Here is a 20,941-nt window from a genome sequence, read left to right as displayed (position 1 = left end):
ATTGCCTGCCTTTATCTTTTCCCAAGATCTTTTTATCAAAGTATAATTAATTTACAGTGTCATGATAGTTTCAAGTGTTCAACAAAGTGATTCAGTTGTACACACAAACACACATATATATGCTCTTTCAGGTTCATTTCCACTATATTCTGTTACGAGGTACTGAATAGAGTCCTCTGTGCTATTCCGTAGATCCTTGTTGTCTACCTGTTTTATATATAGTAGTGTGTGTATGTTAAACACAGATTCCTAATTTCTCTCTCCCTCACCCTGCCCTTGCTCTTCCCTTTGGTAACCATAAGTCTGAAACTACAGCCTTTACAGTAATACAAACCGTACACCAGGGCTCCCCAGCCTCTGGGGTCTAAGGCCTGATGATCTGAGGCAGAGCTGATGTAATAATAATGGAAGTAAATGCACAACAAATGTAATGTGGGTGAATCATCCCGAAACCATCTCTCTCTCCCTGCTCCACGGAAAAAGCACCTTCCATGAAACTGGTCCCTTGTGCCAAAAAGGTTGAGGACTGCTGCCATAGGAGACCCCTGGGAGAACTGACAGCAAGTGCTAGAGTATGTTTAGTGCAGAGTGTGTCTCCTAAAGGATTCTAGGCACAGGGGGATCCAGGGATGAATGAGATACTGTTGTGACTCTCAAGGAGTTTACATGTATTTAGGACTAGACATGAGCCTTTCTCATCAGGGTCAGTGTTTCCAAGAGTTGGCATGTCCTTCAGGTAGACATTACATTGTTGTCATTATTGTTCACTCACTAAATCATGTCCAACTATTTACACCCCCATGGACTGCAGCCAGGCTCCTCTGTCCACCACTGTCTCAATGGTCAAATTCATGTCCATTGAGTCAGTGATGCTATCTAAGCATCTCATCGTCTGCTGTCCCCTTCTCCTCCTTCCCTCAATCTTTCCTAGCATCTGAGTCTTTTCCAATGAGTCGGCTCTTTGCATCAGGTAGCAAAATTATTGGAAATTCAGCATCAGTCCTTCTAGTGAAAATTCAAGGTTGATTCCTTTGGGATCGAATGGTTTGATCTCTTGTGGTCCAAGGGATTCTCAGGGTCTTCTCTAGCACCACAATTCAAAAGCATCAACTCTTTGGTGCTTAGCCTTCTTTATGGTCCATTGCTCACATCCATACAGGAGTACTGGAAAAACCATCAGATCAGATCAGTCACTCAGTCGTGTCCGACTCTTTGCAACCCCATGAATCACAGAACGCCAGGCCTCCCTGTCCAACACCAACTCCCGGAGTTCACTCAGCCTCACGCCCATCGAGTCAGTGATGCCATCCAGCCATCTTATCCTCTGTCATCCCCTTCTCCTCCTGCCCCCAATCCCTCCCAGCATCAGAGTCTTTTCCAATAAGTCAACTCTTCCCATGGGGTGGCCAAAGTACTGGAGTTTCAGCTTTAGCATCATTCCTTCCAAAGAACACCCAGGGCTGATCTCCTTCAGAATGGACTGGTTGGATCTCTTTGCAGTCCAAGGGACTCTCAAGAGTCTTCTCCAACACCACAGTTCAAAAGCATCAATTCTTTGGTGCTCAGCCTTCCTCACAGTCCAACTCTCACATCCATACATGACCACAGGAAAAACCATAGCCTTGACTAGACGGACCTTTGTTGGCAAAATAATGTCTCTGCTTTTGAATATGCTATCTAGGCTGGTCATAGCTTTCCTTCCAAGGAGTAAGCGTCTTTTAATTTCATGGCTGCAGTCACCATCTGCAGTGATTTTGGAGCCCAGAAAAATAAAGTCTGACACTGTTTCCACTGTTTCCCCATCTATTTCCCATGAAGTGATGGGACCGGATGCCATGATCTTCGTTTTCTGAATGTTGAGCTTTAAGCCAACTTTTTCACTCTCCACTTTCACTTTCATCAAGAGGCTTTTGAGTTCCTCTTCACTTTCTGCCATAAGAGTGGTGTCATCTGCATATATGAGGTTATTGATATTTCTCCCAGCAATCTTGATTCCAGCTTGTGTTTCTTCCAGTCCAGCATTTCTCATGATGCATATAAGTTAAATAAACAGGGTGACAATATACAGCCTTGACATACTCCTTTTCCTATTTGGAACCAGTCTGTTGTTCCATGCCCAGTTCTAACTGTTGCTTCCTGACCTGCATACAAATTTCTCAAGAGGCAGATTAGGTGGTCTGGTAGTCCCATCTCTTTCAGAATTGTCCACAGTTTATTGTGATCCACACAGTCAAAGGCTTTGGCGTAGTCAATAAAGCAGAAGTAGATGTTTTTCTGGAACTCTCTTGCTTTTTCGATGATCCAGCGGATGTTGGCAATTTGATCTCTGGTTCCTCTGCCTTTTCTAAAACCAGCTTGAACATCAGGAAGTTCACAGTTCACATATTGCTGAAGCCTGGCTTGGAGAATTTTGAGCATTACTTTACTAGCATGTGAGATGAGTGCAATTGTGCGGTAGTATGAGCATTCTTTGGCATTGCCTTTCTTTGGGATTGGAATGAAAACTGACCTTTTCCAGTCCTGTGGCCACTGCTGAGTTTTCCAAATTTGCTGGCATATTGAGTGCAGCACTTTCACAGCATCATCTTTCAGGATTTGGAATACCTCAACTGGAATTCCATCACCTCCACTAGCTTTGTTCGTAGTGATGCTTTCTAAGGCCCACTTGACTTCACATTCCAGGATGTCTGGCTCTAGGTCAGTGATCACACCATCATGATTATCTGGGTCGTGAAGATCTTTTTTGTACAGTTCTTCTGTGTATTCTTGCCATCTCTTCTTAATATCTTCTGCTTCTGTTAGGTCCATACCATTTCTGTCCTTTATCAAGCCCATCTTTGCATGAAATGTTCCTTTGGTATCTCTGATTTTCTTGAAGAGATCTCTAGTCTTTCCCATTCTGTTGTTTTCCTCTATTTCTTTGCATTGATTGCTGAAGAAGGCTTTCTTATCTCTTCTTGCTATTCTTTGGAACTCTGCATTCAGATGTTTATATCTTTCATTTTCTCCTTTGCTTTTCGCTTCTCTTCTTTTCACAGCTATTTGTAAGGCCTCCCCAGACAGCCATTTTGCTTTTTGGCATTTCTTTTCATGGGAATGGTCTTGATCCCTGTCTCCTGTACAATGTCACGAACCTCATTCCATAGCTCATCAGGCACTCTATCAATCAGATCTAGGCCCTTAAATCTATTTCTCACTTCCACTGTACAATCCTAAGGGATTTGGTTTAGGTCATACCTAAATGGTCTAGTGGTTTTCCCTACTTTCTTCAATTTCAGTCTGAATTTGGCAATAAGGAGTTCATGGTCTGAGCCACAGTCAGTTCCTGGTCTTGTTTTTGTTGACTGTATAGAGCTTCTCCATCTTTGGCTGCAAAGAATATAATCAGTCTAATTTCGGTGTTGACCATCTGGTGATGTCCATGTGTAGAGTCTTCTCTTGTGTTGTTGGAAGAGGGTGTTTGTTATGACCAGTGCATTTTCTTGGCAAAACTCTATTAGTCTTTGCTGTGCTTCATTCCGTATTCCAAGGCCAGACTTGCCTGTTACTCCAGGTGTTTCTTGACTTCCTACTTTTGCATTCCAGTCCCCTATAATGAAAAGGACATCTTTTTGGGGTGTTAGTTTTAAAAGGTCTTGTAGGTCTTCATAGAACCATTCAACTTCAGCATCTTCAGCATTACTGGTTGGGGCATAGACTTGGATTACTGTGATATTGAATGGTTTGCCTTGGAAACGAACAGAGATCATTCTGTTGTTTTTGAGATTGCATCCAAGTACTGCATTTGGACTCTCTTGTTGACCGTGATGGCCACTCCATTTCTTCTGAGGGATTCCTGCCCGCAGTAGTAGATATAATGGTCATCTGAGTTAAATTCACCCATTCCAGTCCATTTCAGTTCGCTGATTCCTAGAATGTCTACATTCACTCTTCCATCTCTTTGTTTGACCACTTCCAATTTGCCTTGATTCATGGACCTAACATTCCAGGTTCCTATGCAATACTGCTCTTTACAGCATCAGACCTTACTTCTATCACCAGTCACATCCACAGCTGGGTATTCTTTTTGCTTTGGCTCCATCCCTTCATTCTTTCTGGAGTTATTTCTCCACTGATCTCCAGTAGCATATTGGGCACCTACGGATCTGAGGAGTTCCTCTTTCAGTATCCTATCATTTTGCCTTTTTATACTGTTCATGGGGTTCTCAAGGCAAGAATACTGAAGTGGTTTACCATTCCCTTCTCCAGTGGACCGCATTCTGTCAGATCTCTCCACCATGACCAGCCCGTCTTGGGTTGCCCCACAGGCATGGCTTAGTTTCATTGAGTTAGACAAGGCTGTGGTCCTAGTGTGATTAGATTGACTAGTTTTCTGTGAGTATGGTTTCAGTGTGTCCGCCCTCTGATTCTCTTACCTTGGGCGTGGGGTATCTCTTCACGGCTGCTCCAGCAAAGTGCAGCCAATGCTCCTTACCTTGGACGAGGGGTATCTCCTCACTGCCGCCCTTCCTGACCTTCAATGTGGGATAGCTCCTCTAGGCCCTTCTGTGCCGGCACAGCCACGGTGTGGGGTTGGTCCTCCCAGCCGCCGGCTTTGACTAAATGGGCCTTTGTCGGCAAAGTGATGTCTCTGCTTTTTAACACGCTGTCTCCATTTGTCATGTCTTTCCTTTCAGTGAGCAAGCATGTTTTAATTTCATGGCTGCAGTCACTGTCCACAGTGATTTTGGAGCCCAAGAAAATAAAATCTGTCACTGCTTCTGCTTTTTCCCTATCTATTTGCCGTGAAGTGATAGGACTGGATGCCATGATCTCAGTTTTTTGAAGGTTGAGTTTTAAGCCAGCTTTTTCACTTTCCTCTTTCACCCTCATCAAGAGGTTCATTAGTTTTATCTTCACTTTCTGCCATTTAGAGGGGTATCATCTGCATATCTGGTGTCAGGGTGGCCACATTAAATTATCAAGTCCCATACAGGAAAAGTTATTCCTTTTTCCTCTTCCTTTCTAGCCTGGTCGCATCAAGGAGGAACTCTCCCGTGGATGCTAATTTGTCTTTAACACCTAACACTAATCCCCTCCCCCATCTTTCTTTTCTTTAAAAATTGAGAGAAGATTTCAGAAAACAAATCTTAGAAGTTAGTCATGGATTTTATTTATTTAAATTCAAAATATTTAGTAGCAGTAATGGTATGAACACTGACCAATCAGAGCAAGATGGAGCTTGTCAATAGTTCCCTTATTTCTCTCAAGTGATATTAGCCTTTCATTTAAGAGAGCAATAATTTTCTTTTCTGAAAGATATCCAGTAAAAAATTTGAGTGGCTTTAAAGGAAAATGTCAATACTTGTGCACATGGATCTAGCATAAGGTAATGGAAAGCTGCCAAATGAGTTTTTAAAACAGCATAATTGCGACAGAACTCAAACAACATACCGTTCATTCTTTGAAAGCAGGTCAGTCATAGTATATTCACAGCGACGGTGTAACTATCATCACTATCTAACTTCACAATGTTTTCATTTCGCCCCAAGAGGAAAGCTGATATGACCCACTGAGCATCATTGACCATCACTCTCCTATTCTCTTCTTCCCTGGTAGCCTATTCCCTTCTTCCCTGGGCTTCCCAGGTAGCCCCTGGCAACCACCAGCCTATCTTCTGTCTCTCTGAATTTGTCCATTATGGACATTCCACATCAGTGGACTCATACAGTATTTATCCTGTTGTGTCTGGGTTCTTTTACATAATGTTTTCAAGGTGCGTCCATGTTGTAACGGATATTGGGACAGTAAGTCCCACAGACTGGTTCCAAATAGGAAAAGGAGTAGGTCAAGGCTGTATATGGTCACCCTGCTTATTTAACTTATATGCAGAGTACATCATGAGAAACGCTGGGCTGGAAGAAGCACAAGCTGGAATCAAGACTGCCGGGAGAAATATCAATAACCTCAGATATGCAGATGACACCACCCTTATGGCAGAAAGTGAAGAGGAGCTAAAAAGCCTCTTGATGAAAGTGAAAGAGGAGAGTGGAAAAAGTTGGCTTAAAGCTCAACATTCAGAAAACGAAGATCATGGCATCTGGTCCCATCACTTCATGGCAAATAGATGGGGAAACAGTGGAAACAGTGTCAGACTTTATTTTTCTGGGCTCCAAAATCACTGCAGATGGTGATCACAGCCATGAAATTAAAAGACGCTTACTCCTTGGAAGGAAAGTTATGGCCAACCTAGATAGCATATTCAAAAGCAGAGACATTACTTTGCCAACAAAGGTCCGTCTAGTCAAGGCTATGGTTTTTCCTGTGGTCATGTATGGATGTGAGAGTTGGACTGTGAAGAAAGCTGAGCACCAAAGAATTGATGCTTTTGAACTGTGGTGTTGGAGAAGACTCTTGAGAGTCCCTTGGACTGCAAGGAGATCCAACCAGTCCATTCTGAAGGAGATCAGCCCTGGGTGTTCTTTGGAAGGAATGATGCTGAAGCTGAAGCTCCAGTACTTTGGCCACCTCATGCGAAGAGTTGACTCACTGGAAAAGACGCTGATGCTGGGAGGGATTGGGGGCAGGAGGAGAAGGGGATGACAGAGGATAAGATGGCTGGATGGCATCACTGACTCGATGGGCGTGAGTCTGAGTGAACTCCGGGAGTTGGTGATGGACAGGGAGGCCTGGTGTGCTGTGATTCATGGGGTCGCAAAGAGTCAGACACGACTGAGAGACTGAACTGAACCGAACTGAACTGAACTGAAGTCCCCTACATGTGAATGAGTTCCATTCTGAGAGCCCGTTCGTAAGTCCAATTTTTCATAAGTCCAACAAGGTTAGCCTAGGTACCCAACCAACACAATTGGCTATATAGTACTGTACTATAGTAGTTTTATAATACTTTTCACACAAATGGAACATTAAAAACCAACAAACACAAAAAGTAAATGCTTTTAATCTTAGAGTACAGTACCTTGAAAAGTACGATAGTGCCAGCTACATCACTGCTGCTTTTGTGCTTGCTTCTGGACATCCTAGGCTTGAAATAGAGACATTGTACTACTGCACTCTGTACAGTAAAGTACACAAAAGCCCAGCCTTTTGAGGGGATGCCCACACATGACAGTGTACACCAGACACGTGACCCAACTTATATGATTGGACATGGGATGCATGCTTGCATCTCTGAACGTTCACAGCTTGAAGGTTTGTATGTAGGGGACTTACTATACCTTATCTCTTAAGTTGTTGTTGTTGTTTAGTCACTATATCGTGTCCGACCCTTTTGCAACCCCATGGACTATAGACCACTAGGCTCCTCTGTCCATGGGATTTCCAAAGCAAGAATACTGGGGTGGGTTGCCATTTGCTTCTGCGGGGATCTTCTTGACCTAGGGTTGGAAACTACATCTCTTGAATGGGAAGGCAGGTTTTTTACCACTGAGCCACCTGGGAAGCCCATATTCTTTTTTATCAATTCAGTTCAGTTGCAGAGTTGTGTCCAACTCTTTGCAACCCCATGGACTGCAGTACGCCAGGCTTCCCTGTCCATCACCAACTTTCAGACCTTACTCAAACTCATGTCCATTGAGTCGGTGAGGCCATCCAACCACCTCATCCTCTGTTGTCCCCTTCTCCTCCTGCCTTCAATCTTTCCCGACATCAGGGTCTTTCCAAATGAGTCAGTTCTTCTCATCAAGTGGCCAAAGTATTGGAGCTTCAGCATCAGTCCTTCCAATGAATATTCAGGACTGATCTCCTTTAGGATGGACTGGTTGGATCTCCTTGCAGTCCAAGGGATCTCAAGAGTCTCCTCCAACAACACAATTCAAAAGCATCAATTCTTCTGCTCTCAGCCCTTTTTATAGTCCAACTCTTACATCCATACATGACCACTGGAAAAACCATAGCCTCAACTAGACAGACCTTTGTTGACTAATGTCTCTGCTTTTTAGTATGCTATCTAGTTTGGTCATAACTTTCCTTCCAAGGAGTTCAGTTCAGTCGCTCAGTCGTGTCTGACTCTTTGAGACCCCATGAACCACAGCATGCCAGGCCTCCCTGTCCATCACCAACTCCCAGAATTCACCCAAACCCATGTCCATTGAGTCAGTGACACCATTCAGCCATCTCATCCTTTGTCGTCCCCTTCTCCTCCTGCCCCCAATCCCTCCCAGCATCAGCGTCTTTTCCAGTGAGTCAACTCTTTGCATGAGGTGGCCAAAGTACTAGAGTTTCAGCTTCGGCATCTTTCCTTCCAAAGAAATCCCAGGGCTGATCTCCTTTAGAATGGGCTGGTTGGATCTCCTTGCAGTCCAAGGGACTCTCAAGAGTCTTCTCCAACACCACAGTTCAAAAGCATCAATTCTTTGGCGCTCAGCTTTCTTCACAGTCCAGCTCTCATATCCGTACATGACCACTGGAAAAAACATAGCCTTGACTAGATGGACCTTTGTTGACGAAGTAATGTCTCTGCTTTTCAATATGCTATCTAGGTTGGTCATAACTTTCCTTCCAAGGAGTAATTTGGATTTACTTTTAATTTCATGGCTGCAGTCACCATCTGCAGTGATTTTGGAGCCCCAAACAATAAAGTCTGACACTGTTTCCCCATCTAATTCCCATGAAGTGATAGGACCAGATGCCATGATCTTCATTTGCTGAATGTTGAGCTTTAAGGCAACTTTTTCACTCTCCTTTCACTTTTATCAAGAAGCTTTTTAGTTCCTCTTCACTTTCTGCCATAAGGGTCGTGTCATCTGCATATCTGAGGTTATTGATATTTCTCCCGGCAGTCTTGATTCCAGCTTGTGCTTCCTGCAGCCCAGTGTTTCTCATGATGTACTCTGCATATAAGTTAAATAAGCAGAGTGACAATATACAGCCTTGAAGTACTCCTTTTCCTATTTGGAACCGGTCTGTTGTTCCATGTCCAGTTCTAACTGTTGCTTCCTGACCTGAATACAGGTTTCTCAGGAGGCAGGTCAGGTGGTCTGGTATTCCCATCTCTTTCAGAATTTTCCAGTTTATTGTGATCCACACAGTCAAAGGCTTTGGCATAGTCAATAAAGCAGAAATAGATGTTTTTCTGGAACTCTCTTGCTTTTTTGATGACCCAGCAGATGTTGGCAATTTGATCTCTGGTTCCTCTGCCTTTTCTAAAACCAGCTTGAACATCTGGAAGTTCACGGTTCACGTATTGATGAAGCCTGGCTTGGAGAATTTTGAGCATTACTTTACTAGTGTGTGAGATGAGTGCAGTTGTGTGGTAGTTTGAGCATTCTTTGTCATGGCCTTTATTTGGGATTGGAATGAAAACTGACCTTTTCCAGTCCTGTGGCCACTGCTGAGTTTTCCAAATTTGCTGGCATATTGAGTGCAGCACTTTCACAGCATCATCTTTTAGGATTTGAAATAGCTCAACTGGAATTCTCTCACCTCCACTAGCTTTGTTCGTAGTGATGCTTCCTAAGGCCCACTTGACTTCACATTCTAGGATGTCTGCTCTAGGTGAGTGATCACACCATCGTGATTATCTGGGTCGTGAAGATCTTTTTTGTACAGTTCTTCTGTGTATTCTTGCCACCTCTTATTGATATCTTCTGCTTCTGTTAGGTCCATATCATTTCTGTCCTTTATTGTGCCCATCGTTGCAAATGTTCCTCTGGTATCTCTCATTTTCTTGAAGAGATATCTAGTCTTTCCCATTCTGTTGTTTTCCTCTATTCTTTGCATTGATCACTGAGGAAGGCTTTCTTATCTCTCCTTGCTATTCTTTGGAACTCTGCATTCAAATGGGTATATCTTTCCTTTTCTCCTTGTCTTTTCACTTCCCTTCTTTTCACAGCTATTTGTAAGGCCTCCTCAGACAGCCATTTTGCATTTTTGCATCTCTTTTTCTTGGGGATGGTCTTGATCCCTGTCTCAATGTCACAAACTTCCATCCGTAGTTCACCAGGCATTTTGTCTTTCAGATCTAGTCCCTTAAATCTATTTCTCACTTCCACTGTACAATCATAAGGGATTTGATTTAGGTCATACCTGAATGGTCTAGTGGTTTTCCCTACTTTCTTCAATTTCAGTCTGAATTTGGCAATAAGGAGTTCATGATCCAAGCCACAGTCAGCTCCTAGTCTTGTTTTTGCTGACTGTATAGAGCTTCTCCATCTTTGGCTGCAAAGAATATAATCAGTCTGATTTCGGTGTTGACTATATGGTGATGTCCATGTGTAGAGTCTTCTCTTGTGTTGTTGGAAGAGGGAGTTTGCTATGACCAGTGCGTTCTCTTGGCAAAACTCTATTAGCCTTTGCCCTGCTGCATTCCGTATTCCAAAGCCAAATTTGCCTGTTACTCCAGGTGTTTCTTGACTTCCTACTTTTGCATTCCAGTCCCCTATAATGAAAAGGACATCTTTTGGGGGTGCTAGTTCTAGAAGGTCTTGTAGGTCTTCATAGAACCGTTTGACTTTAGCTTCTTCAGTGTTACTGGTCATAGACTTGGATTACCGTGATATTGAATGGTTTGCCTTGGAAGTGAACAGAGATCATTTCCATCATTTTTGAGACTGCCCCCAAGTACTGCATTTCAGACTCTTCTGTTTAAGACTCTTTCTCTCCTCTATTCTTTTTTATAGCCAACTATTATTCCACTCTATGCATAGACCACATTTTGCACACATTCATCAGCTGATGGACAGTAGATTGTTTCTTTCTGGCTCTAACAAATTATGCTGCTGTGTTTGTGGACACATTTTTTATTTGAACACATGTTTCAGTTCTCTTGGGTGTATACCTACAAGAATAAGTACTAGGTTAGATAGTAACCATGCTTCACGTTTTGAGATATATATTAAACAGGGTCTTCAAACACATTTCTTTTGGGAGTTCCCGGTGGTTAAGGATGTGCCTGCCAATGCAGGGGACACGGGTTTGATCTCTGGCTCTGGAAGATCCCACATGCTATGGAGCAACTAAGCCCTCAAACCACAACTACTGATCCCACACGTCTTAGAGCCCTTGCTCGCAACAAGAGAAGCCACCACGATGGGAAGCCCAAGCACGGCAGTGAAGACCCAGTGCAGCCAAAACAGAACCAAAAGATTGAAAAAACTATCGTGAGCTCATCTCATGCTCAGAAATTGGCAGGCAAGGTCACGTGATCAAGAACTCTGGGAGCACACACCAAGAGAGCAGCTGAAGTCATAGTAGGTGCTTCACAGGCAGCTCCTCCCCCTGTTTGCTAGAGGCAGCCCTGGTTCTTCCTGAGTCCCTCTCCCTACCGCTCTGGCATTAGAACCACAGGATGGAGGTGTTCTGCAGTAAAGTTGAAGTCGTGGCTACTTCAACTCCTTCTGTTCAAAGAGCCGAGATGAATAGCATTAGAAAGGAAAGCATTTGTCTAGTGGAGGAACGCCATCCAGCACAAAATATCCTCTGGCCATCAAGGTTTTACATCTGGGGATAGTGTGAGTGACGGAGCGTAAGCACAATTGTCGGGATCTGCTTTCTAAACACGCGTGGGCTTTGCCTCGACTTTTCCTTTCCCCCGTTTGTTTTATTGACAGTAATGGCCAGCTGCCTTGAACAAAGAGGCTGATTTTGACAGCAAAACACTAGACCTTGAAAGCAAACTGAAACAAGTAAAATACAGGCAGATGAGAAGCCTTCCTTTGTAATCATTGCATGTACTTACTGGTGCTTTCTCAACCATTGTCTCCAATCTTTCAATGCAATTTTTGCCATCAGTGTTGGAGAGTAAATAAAATTTCTGGGCACAGTAGTAAAGTTTGATTATTTTTCCTCTCATTTTGTCTGGTATCCATCCAATAAATGTTTATGGAGCACCTCTTCTAGAGGCTGGGAATGCAGAGAGCAAACAAGAATTGCTGCCTTGTAAAATGGTACCTTTGATGAGTGGAGACAGTAACAAATTCATCAGTAAACTATATGGTGTGTCCTATAATAATCATGATGACTATTATGGAGAAACAAAGGGCTGTGTGGAAGGAGTGTCCTGTAGGAGGGTCATTTCATGAGGGTGGTTTGGGAAAACCTCACTGGGAGAGTGACATCATTCCAGCAAAGATGTCAAGTAAGTTGGGCATCAAGCCATGATGGCATGCAGGGTGGACTTTCTCAACCCCAGCAAGCTGGGCTTTCTAAGTGGGGGAGTTCTCCATTGTTGAAGCTGTTGTGTGCACAGTAGGGTGTTTAGCAGCATCTGTGACCTCCACCTGCTAGATGACAGTAGTATCCCCCAGGTGTGCTCATCAAAGCCATTTCCAGATATTCCCAAATGTCCCGTGGACTAAGTCACACCCCAGTGGCAAACTCCTGCTCTAAAGCAAGAGGTTCCCTTGCAGATGGAGCAGAAGATGCAAAGACCTCAGGGGAGGAACGTTCCTGCTGTACTAGAGACAGCAAGGAAGTCAATGAGGATGGAGCAGAGTGAGCAAGGGAGTGAGTACAGGGAGCTGAGGGCAGAGAGGCCTTGGAAAGCTCTTCCATTGTAAGATGCTATGAATAATACATGTATGAATATTCTTATACCTGATGTGTATTGGACATGTGTACTAATTTGTAGATCCAAGAGTGGAATTCTGGATCATAGAGGACACATATGTTCAATTTCAGTAGATATTATCAGTTTTCTGAAGTGTGTGTACTAATTTGCTCCCCCACCAGCAGAATGAGAATTCTAGCTGTACCACATCCTGGCCAACACTTGGTATTTCCTATTTTTTTCCATTTTAGGATTTTGATATGTGTGGAGTACTATCTCATTTCTGGAGAAGGTAATGGCACCCCACTCCAGTACTCTTGCCTGGAAAATCCCATGAATGGAGGAGCCTGGTAGGCTGCAGTCCATGGGGTCGCTAAGAGTCGGACACGACTGAGCGACTTCACTTTCACTTTCACTATCTCATTTCAGTTTTTGAAACATGTTTTATTACTTATTGGAGTATAGTTGATTTACAGTGCTGTGTTTTAGATGTACAGCGAAGTGATTTAGTTGTACATATTCACACGGGTTCAATCCCTGGGTCAGAAGGATCCCCTGGAGGAGAGCATGACAACCTATACCAGTATTCTTGCCTGGAGAATCCTACGGACAGAAGAGCCTGGTAGGCTACTGTCCATGGGGTCTCAGAGTCAGACATGACTGAGTGACTTAGCATGCATTCACATATCTATTCTTTTTTGAATTATTTTCCCACGTAGGTTATTACAGAATACTGAGTAGAGTTCCCTGACTATGCAGTAGGTCCTTACTGATTATCTGTCTTATATATAGCAGTGTGTATATGACAGTTCCAAGCTCCGAGTTTATCCCTCCTCCCAACTTTTTCCCTTTGGTGTCCATAAGTTTGTTTTCTAGGTCTGTGAGTCTGTTTCTGTTTTGTAAATAAATTTATTTGTATCATTTTTTTTATTCCACATATGAGTGATATCATAAGATATTTATCTTCTCTGACTGACTTAGTAGGGTAATTTCTAGACCTGTCTATGTTGCTGCAAATGGCATTATTTCATTCTTTTTTATGGCAAAATACTGTTCCAAGGCATCCATGTACCACATCTTGTTTATCCATTCAGCTGTCGATGGACATTTAGGTTGCTTCCATATGTTGGCTGTTGTAAATAGTGCTACTATGAACACTGGAGTGCATCTCTTTTTTGAAGTTATGGTTTTCTCCAGTTATATGCAGTTTTAGTTTATGTTTCCCTGATGACCGACATTCAATATGTTTTCATGTATTTTCTGAGCTACCTGGGTATCCTCTTTCAAGAAATGTCTACGCAGGTGTTTTGCTCATTTTTCTAATAGGATTCCTATGTTTTTCATTTTTGTAGGAGTTCTTCTGGATCTGAGTTGTTATGTGGGATATGTAAATTGCAAAAATATATTCTCCTATGCCAGAGGTTTGAAGGTGGTTATTGTTTTAGTTTTCTGTTGCCACACAGAAAATTACCACAAATATAGCCACTGATACACAGCACAGATGGTCTGTAGGTTGGAAGTTATCAGAGTTTGGCTACATGCTCTGCTGCTGCTGCTAAGTCACTTCAGTCATGTCTGACTCTGTGCGACCCCATAGACAGCAGCCCACCAGGCTCTCCCATCCCTGGGATTCTCCAGGCAAGAGTACAGGAGTGGGGTGCCATTGCCTTCTCTGGCTACATGCTCTACTCAAACCTAAATCAAGGCGTCAGTGGGGTTGAGTTCTCATCTGGAAGATATGGGGAAAATACAGTTCCAAGCTCATCCTTGTCACTGGCAAATTCAGTTCCTGTGTCTGAGGCCTGAGGTCCCCATTCCCTTGATGACTATCAGCTGGGAGCTGCTCCCATCTGGTCCTCTCTGTCTGCAAAGCCTGCCACAGTTGCCAGATTTTTCTCATGCTTTCAACTTCTGGCCTCCTCTGTCTCCCATCTCTAGACCCAATTTAAAGGGCCCATGTGGTTAGGTCATGTCCACTGGATATTGATACTCTCCCTTTTGATTAACTCAAAGTCAGCTGATTAGTAACTTTAATTGTTATATCTACAAAACCACTTATGTCCTTGTGTATAAAATACAGTCACTGGACTGATATCCCATCATTTTATAGGTTACACCCCCTCTGGATGGTCAATGGGGACTTAGAATTCTGCCTACCAAGTATTTATTTATTTTCACCTAAAACAATTTTTTTTATCAGAGTGTGGTTGGATTACACTGTTGTGTTTCTACTTACAGCAAACTGAATCAGCTATACATATATATGTGTGATGTGTGCTAAGTCACTTCAGTCGTGTCTGACTCTTCGTGACCCCATGGTCTGTAGCCCACCAGGCTCCTCCGTCCATGGGATTCTCCAGGCAAGAACACTGGAGTGGGCTGCTATGCCCTCCTCCAGGGGATACATATACATCTATCCCATCTTTTTCAGATTTCCTTCCCATTTAGGTTGCCACAGAGCATTGAGTGGAGTTCCCTGTGCTCTCCAGTAGGTTCTCATTAGTTACCTATTCTATACATAGTATGTTATAGTTGTTCAGTCACCCATTTTTTGATCAGGTCATTTGAGTTTATATATATATATAGAGAGAGAGAGGTACATAAGCTGTTTGTATATTTTGGAGATTAATTTCTTGTCGGTTGCTTCATTTGCAAATGTTTTCTCCCATTCTGGGGGTTCTCTTTTTGTCTTGTTTATGGTTTCCTCTGTTGTGCAAAAGCTTTTAAGTTTAATTAGGTCCCATTGGTTTATTTCTGTTTTCATTTTCATTACTCTAGGAGGTAGGTCAAAAAAGATCTTGCTGTGATTTATGTCAAAGAGTGTTCTATGTTTTCCTCTAAGTTTTATGATGTCTGGCGTTACATTTAGGTCTCTTATCCATTTTGAGTTTATTTTTGTGTATGGTGTTAGAGAGTGTTCTAATTTGATTCTTCTACATAATCATGGGTTTTTAAAAATTAACTTTTATTGAGGTACAGTTGATTTTCAATGTTGTGTTAGTCTCTGCTGTACGGCAAAGTGAATCAGCTATCAGATCACATCAGTCGCTCAGTCGTGTCTGACTCTTTGAGACCCCATGAATCGCAGCACGCCAGGCCCCCCTGTCCATCACCAACTCCCAGAGTTCACTCAGACTCACGTCCATCGAGTCAGTGATGCCATCCAGCCATCTCATCCTCTGTCATCCCCTTCTCCTCTTGCCCCCAATCCCTCCCAGCATCAGAGTCTTTTCCAATGAGTCAACTCTTCGCATGAGGTGGCCAAAGTACTGGAGTTTCAGCTTCAGCATCATTCCTTCCAAAGAAATCCCAGGGCTGATCTCCTTCAGAATGGACTGGTTGGATCTCTTTGCAGTCCAAGGGACTCTCAAGAGTCTTCTCCAACACCACAGTTCAAAAGCATCAATTCTTCGGCACTCAGCCTTCTTCACAGTCCAACTCTCACATCCATACATGACCACAGGAAAAACCATAGCCTTGACTAGACAGACCTTTGTTGGCAAAGTAATGTCTCTGCTTTTGAATATGCTATCTAGGTTAGTCATAACTTTCCTTCCAAGGAGTAAGCGTCTTTTAATTTCATGGCTGCAGTCACCATCTGTAGTGATTTTGGAGCCCAGAAAAATAAAGTCTGACACTGTTTCCACTGTTTTCCCATCTATTTTCCATGAAGTGATGGGACTGGATGCCATGATCTTTGTTTTCTGAATGTTGAGCTTTAAGCCAACTTTTTCACTCTCCTCTTTCACTTTCATCAAGAGGCTTTTGAGTTCCTCTTCACTTTCTGCCATAAGGGTGGTGTCCTCTGCATATCTGAGGTTATTGATATTTCTCCCAGCAATCTTGATTCCAGCTTGTGTTTCTTCCAGTCCAGCGTTTCTCATGATGTACTCTGCATATAAGTTAAATAAACAGGGTGACAATATACAGCCTTGACGTACTCCTTTTCCTATTTGGAACCAGTCTGTTGTTCCATGTCCAGTTCTAACTGTTGCTTCCTGACCTGCATACAAATTTCTCAAAAGGCAGGTCAGGTGGTGTGGTATTCCCATCTCTTTCAGAATTGTCCACAATTTATTGTGATCCACACAGTCAAAGGCTTTGGCATAGTCAATAAAGCAGAAATAGATGTTTTTCTGGAACTCTTGCTTTTTCCATGATCCAGCAGATGTTGGCAATTTGATCTCTGGTTCCTCTGCCTTTTCTAAAACCAGCTTGAACATCAGGAAGTTCATGGTTCACATATTGCTGAAGCCTGGCTTGGAGAATTTTGAGCATTACTTTACTAGCGTGTGAGATGAGTGCAATTGTGCGGTAGTTTGAGCATTCTTTGGCATGGCCTTTATTTGGGATTGGAATGAAAACTGACCTTTTCCAGTCCTGTGGCCACTGCTGAGTTTTCCAAATTTGCTGGCATATTGAGTGCAGCACTTTCACAGCATCATCTTTCAGGATTTGGAATAGCTCAACTGGAATTCCATCACCTCCACTAGCTTTGTTCGTAGTGATGCTTTCTAAGGCCCACTTGACTTCACATTCCAGGATGTCTGCTCTAGGTGAGTGATCACACCATCGTGATTATCTGGGTCGGGAAGATCTTTTTTGTACAGTTCTTCTGTGTATTCTTGCCATCTCTTCTTAATATCTTCTGCTTCTGTTAGGTCCATACCATATTTGTCCTTTATCGAGCCCATCTTTGCATGAAATATTCCTTTGGTATCTCTGATTTTCTTGAAGAAATCCCTAGTCTTTCCCATTCTGTTGTTTTCCTCTCATTCTTTGCATGGATCGCTGAAGAAGGCTTTCTTATCTCTTCTTGCTATTCTTTGGAACTCTGCATTCAGATGTTTATATCTTTCCTTTTCTCCTTTGCTTTTCGCTTCTGTTCTCCACTACGTTTTAGATTCTATACAGGTCATTACAGATTATTGAGTAGAATTCCTTGTTCTATACAGTAGGTCCTTATTATCTATTTTCTATATAGTAGTCTGTATATGTCAATCTCCCAATTTATTCCTCCCCTCCCCAATCCCCCTTAGTTTTCTACATCTGTGAGTCTATAACATAGGTTTTATTTTGAGAGAAATGAGTAGCAGTTGGAGGAATTTAAGAAAAAGAGTGACATTTTCAAATGGATTTTTTTGGCTATTGGGTTGAGAATCACACGGTGGGGGCAGGGGTGAGAGTAGGGGCAGTTACAAGGCTAATGCAATAATCCAGGAGAGGTGCAGGTGGCTTGGAGCAAGGTGGCAGCAGAGAAGGTGGTGGGATGAGGTGGGATCCTGGATACATTTTGACAGGAAATGCTGATAAACAGGATGCCTGAGGCATGAAAAAAAAAAAAAAGGACTGAAAAATTATTCCAGAGTTTCTGGCCTACTCATCATAGTTACTCAGAGACCCTGATGGAGGAACAGTTAGGGACGGAGCAGGCTTGAGCGGACAATCAGGAGCTTTGTTTGGACATGTTAAGTTTGAGATGTGGATGCGATGTCATGTGGAGCTGTCAAGTGAGCAGGTAAACATACAGGCTTGGAATCAGGGAGCAGTGTGCATGACAGTGGAGAAGGCAATGGCACCCCACTCCAGTACTCTTGCCTGGAAAATCCCATGGATGGAAGAGCCTGGTAGGCTGCAGTCCATGGGGTCGCTAAGAGTCGGACATGACTGAGCGACTTCACTTTCACTTTTCACTTTCATGCATTGGAGAAGGAAATGGCAACACACTCCAGTGTTCTTGCCTGGAGAATCCCAGGGACGGGGAGCCTGGTGGGCTGCCATCTATGGGGTCGCACAGAGTCGGACACCACTGAAGCAACTTAGCAGCAGCAGCAGCAGTGCATGACAGACACACCTGGGGGTCATCAGTATGTGGCAGCCAGGAGGCTGATGTGGCCACTCAGGAGTGGAGAGAAGGTCTGGGACCAAGCCTGGATGGGAGGGTCGGGTTCTTGGGAGCCCTGGGGTGCTCTGCAGGAAGAGGTGAGGAAGATCCTGGGAGGATAAACCGGGAAGAGAGACTGGACAGGAGTGTCCAGAGAAGTATAGGATGGAAGCTGGGGAGTGTGGTGTCCTGTCACCCAAGTGAGAAAAGGTTAGAAAACAAAGCAACCTCACCAGGTGCTATAATGGTCAAGTTCCATGAAGACCAAAATCTGACTATCGGGTTTCACCATGGAGAAGGGTCGGGGTTGCGGGGGTGGGGGGCGGCGGTTGTTGGTAATCTTTTTTTTCCTCCAATTGATTTATTTATTTTAATTGAAGGATAATTACTTTACAATATTGTGATGGTTTTCGCCATACATCAACATGAATCAGCCACAGGTATACATATGTCCCCCCATCCTAAGCCCCCCTCTCACCTCCCTTCCCACCCTATCCCTCTGGGTTGTCCCAGAGCCCTGGCTTTGAGTGCCCTGCTTCATGCCTTGAGCTCGCACTGGTCATCTATTTTACATATGGTAATATACATGTTTCAGTGCTGTTCTCTCAAATCATCCCACCTCGCCTTCTCCCACTGAACCCAAAAGTCTGTTCATTACATCTGTGTCTCCTTTGCTTGCCCTGCATGTAGGATCATCAGTACCATCTTTCTAAATTCCATGTGTATGTGTTAATATACGATCTCTTTCTGACTGACTTCACTCTGTATAATAGGCTTCAGGTTCATTCACCTCATTAGAACTGACTCAAATGCGTTCCTTTTTATAGCTGAGTAATATTCCATTGTGTATCTGTACCACAACCTCCTTATCCATTCATCTGCTGATGGACATCTAGGTTGCTTCCTTGTCCTAGCTATTGTAATCATGCTGCAATGAACACTGGGGTACATGCATCTCTTTCAATTCTGGTTCTTTGGGATGTATGCCCAGCAGTGGGATTCCTGGGTTATATGGCAGTTTTATTCCCAGTTTTTTAAGGAGTCTCCACACTGTTCTCCATTGTGGCTGTACCGGTTTGCATTCCCATCAGCAATGCAAGAGGGTCCCCTTTTCTCCACACCTTCTCCAGCATTTATTGTTTGTAGACTTTTTGATGAAGGCCATTCTGACCAGTGTGAGATGATAACCTCATTGTGGTTTTGATTTGCATTTCTCTAATAATGAAGTTGAGCATCTTTTCATGTGTTTGTTAGCCATCTGTATGTCATATTTGGAGAAATGTCTGTTTAGATCTTTTGTCCACTCCTTGATTGGATTGTTCTTTTTTCTAATATTGAGCTGCTTATATATTTTGAAGATTAATTCTTTGTCAGTTGTTTCATTTGCTATCCGTTTATCCCATTCTGAGGGTTGTCTTGTCACCTTATAGTTTCCTTCATTGTGCAAAAGCTTTTAAGTTTAATTAGGTTCCATTTGTTTTGTTTTTATTTCCCTTACTCTGGGAAGTGGATCATAAAGGCTCTTGCTATGATTTATGTCAGAAAGTGTTCTGCCTATGTTTTCCTCTAAGAGTTTTATAGTTTGTGGTCTTACATTTAATCCATTTTGATTTTATTTTTGTGTATGATATTAGAAAGTATTCTAGTTTCATTCTTTTACACATAGTTGACCAGTTTTCCCAGCACCACTTGTTGAAGAGACTATTTTTTTCTCCATTGTATATTTTTGGCTCCTTTGTCAAAGATAAGGTGTCCATAGGTGCTTGGATTTATCTCTGGACTTTCTATTTTGTTCCATTGATCTGTATTTCTGTCTTTGTGCCAGTACCATACTCTCTTGATTACTGTAGCTTTGTAGTATAGTCTGAAGTCAGGAAAGTTGATTCCTCTAGTTTCATTCTTATCTTAATGAAGTAGTTTCAGGTCAGTGACTGGGAAATGCTGACTCAGAGGGGCTCAAGAGCAATGGGAGGAGAAGGATTTGGAGAATCCATTAGAGAAGAAAGCTGTACAAGTCAGGACAGGACAGGCTATGCTGCAGTAACAAACATCCCCCAATGTCTTTTGTCTTCATACGACAGGTTTATTTCTTGTTTGTAATATGTGTTCAGTAGAGGTCAGCAAGAGGGCTGTGGTCACTGGAGCTACTCTGTTGCCCAGGCTAGTAGAGGGTCTCTCTCAACACAAACGTGCATGTCAGCAGAGGGAAGGAAGTGAAGGGAATCATGCACCAGCCATGCAAGATTCTGTCTGGAATAGACACGTATCACTTCCTTTCAAATTCATTAGCTAAAAGCAGCTCACATGGTTATGCCTGACATCAAAGAGTGTCCAGAAGGAGGGAACCAGGGATATCAATGAATAGCATGAGCCTGGTGGGCTACAGTCCATGGGGTCGCAAAGAGTCAGGCACGACTGAGTGACTTTCACTTTTTAAATGAATACACAGAGCATAACCTATATTTGAATTTTCTTGCACATTACTTCATTTAATGAGTTTTAGGCATGTGAGTTTTAAGCATGGTGATGATATCTGATTGTGTTTTTTCATTGGTTTGTTTTTGGCTGTG

The sequence above is a fragment of the Bos javanicus genome, chromosome 25, assembly GCF_032452875.1.
Source record: "Bos javanicus breed banteng chromosome 25, ARS-OSU_banteng_1.0, whole genome shotgun sequence".
NCBI lineage: Eukaryota > Metazoa > Chordata > Mammalia > Artiodactyla > Bovidae > Bos > Bos javanicus.
Note: the sequence above shows the minus strand (reverse complement) of the source record.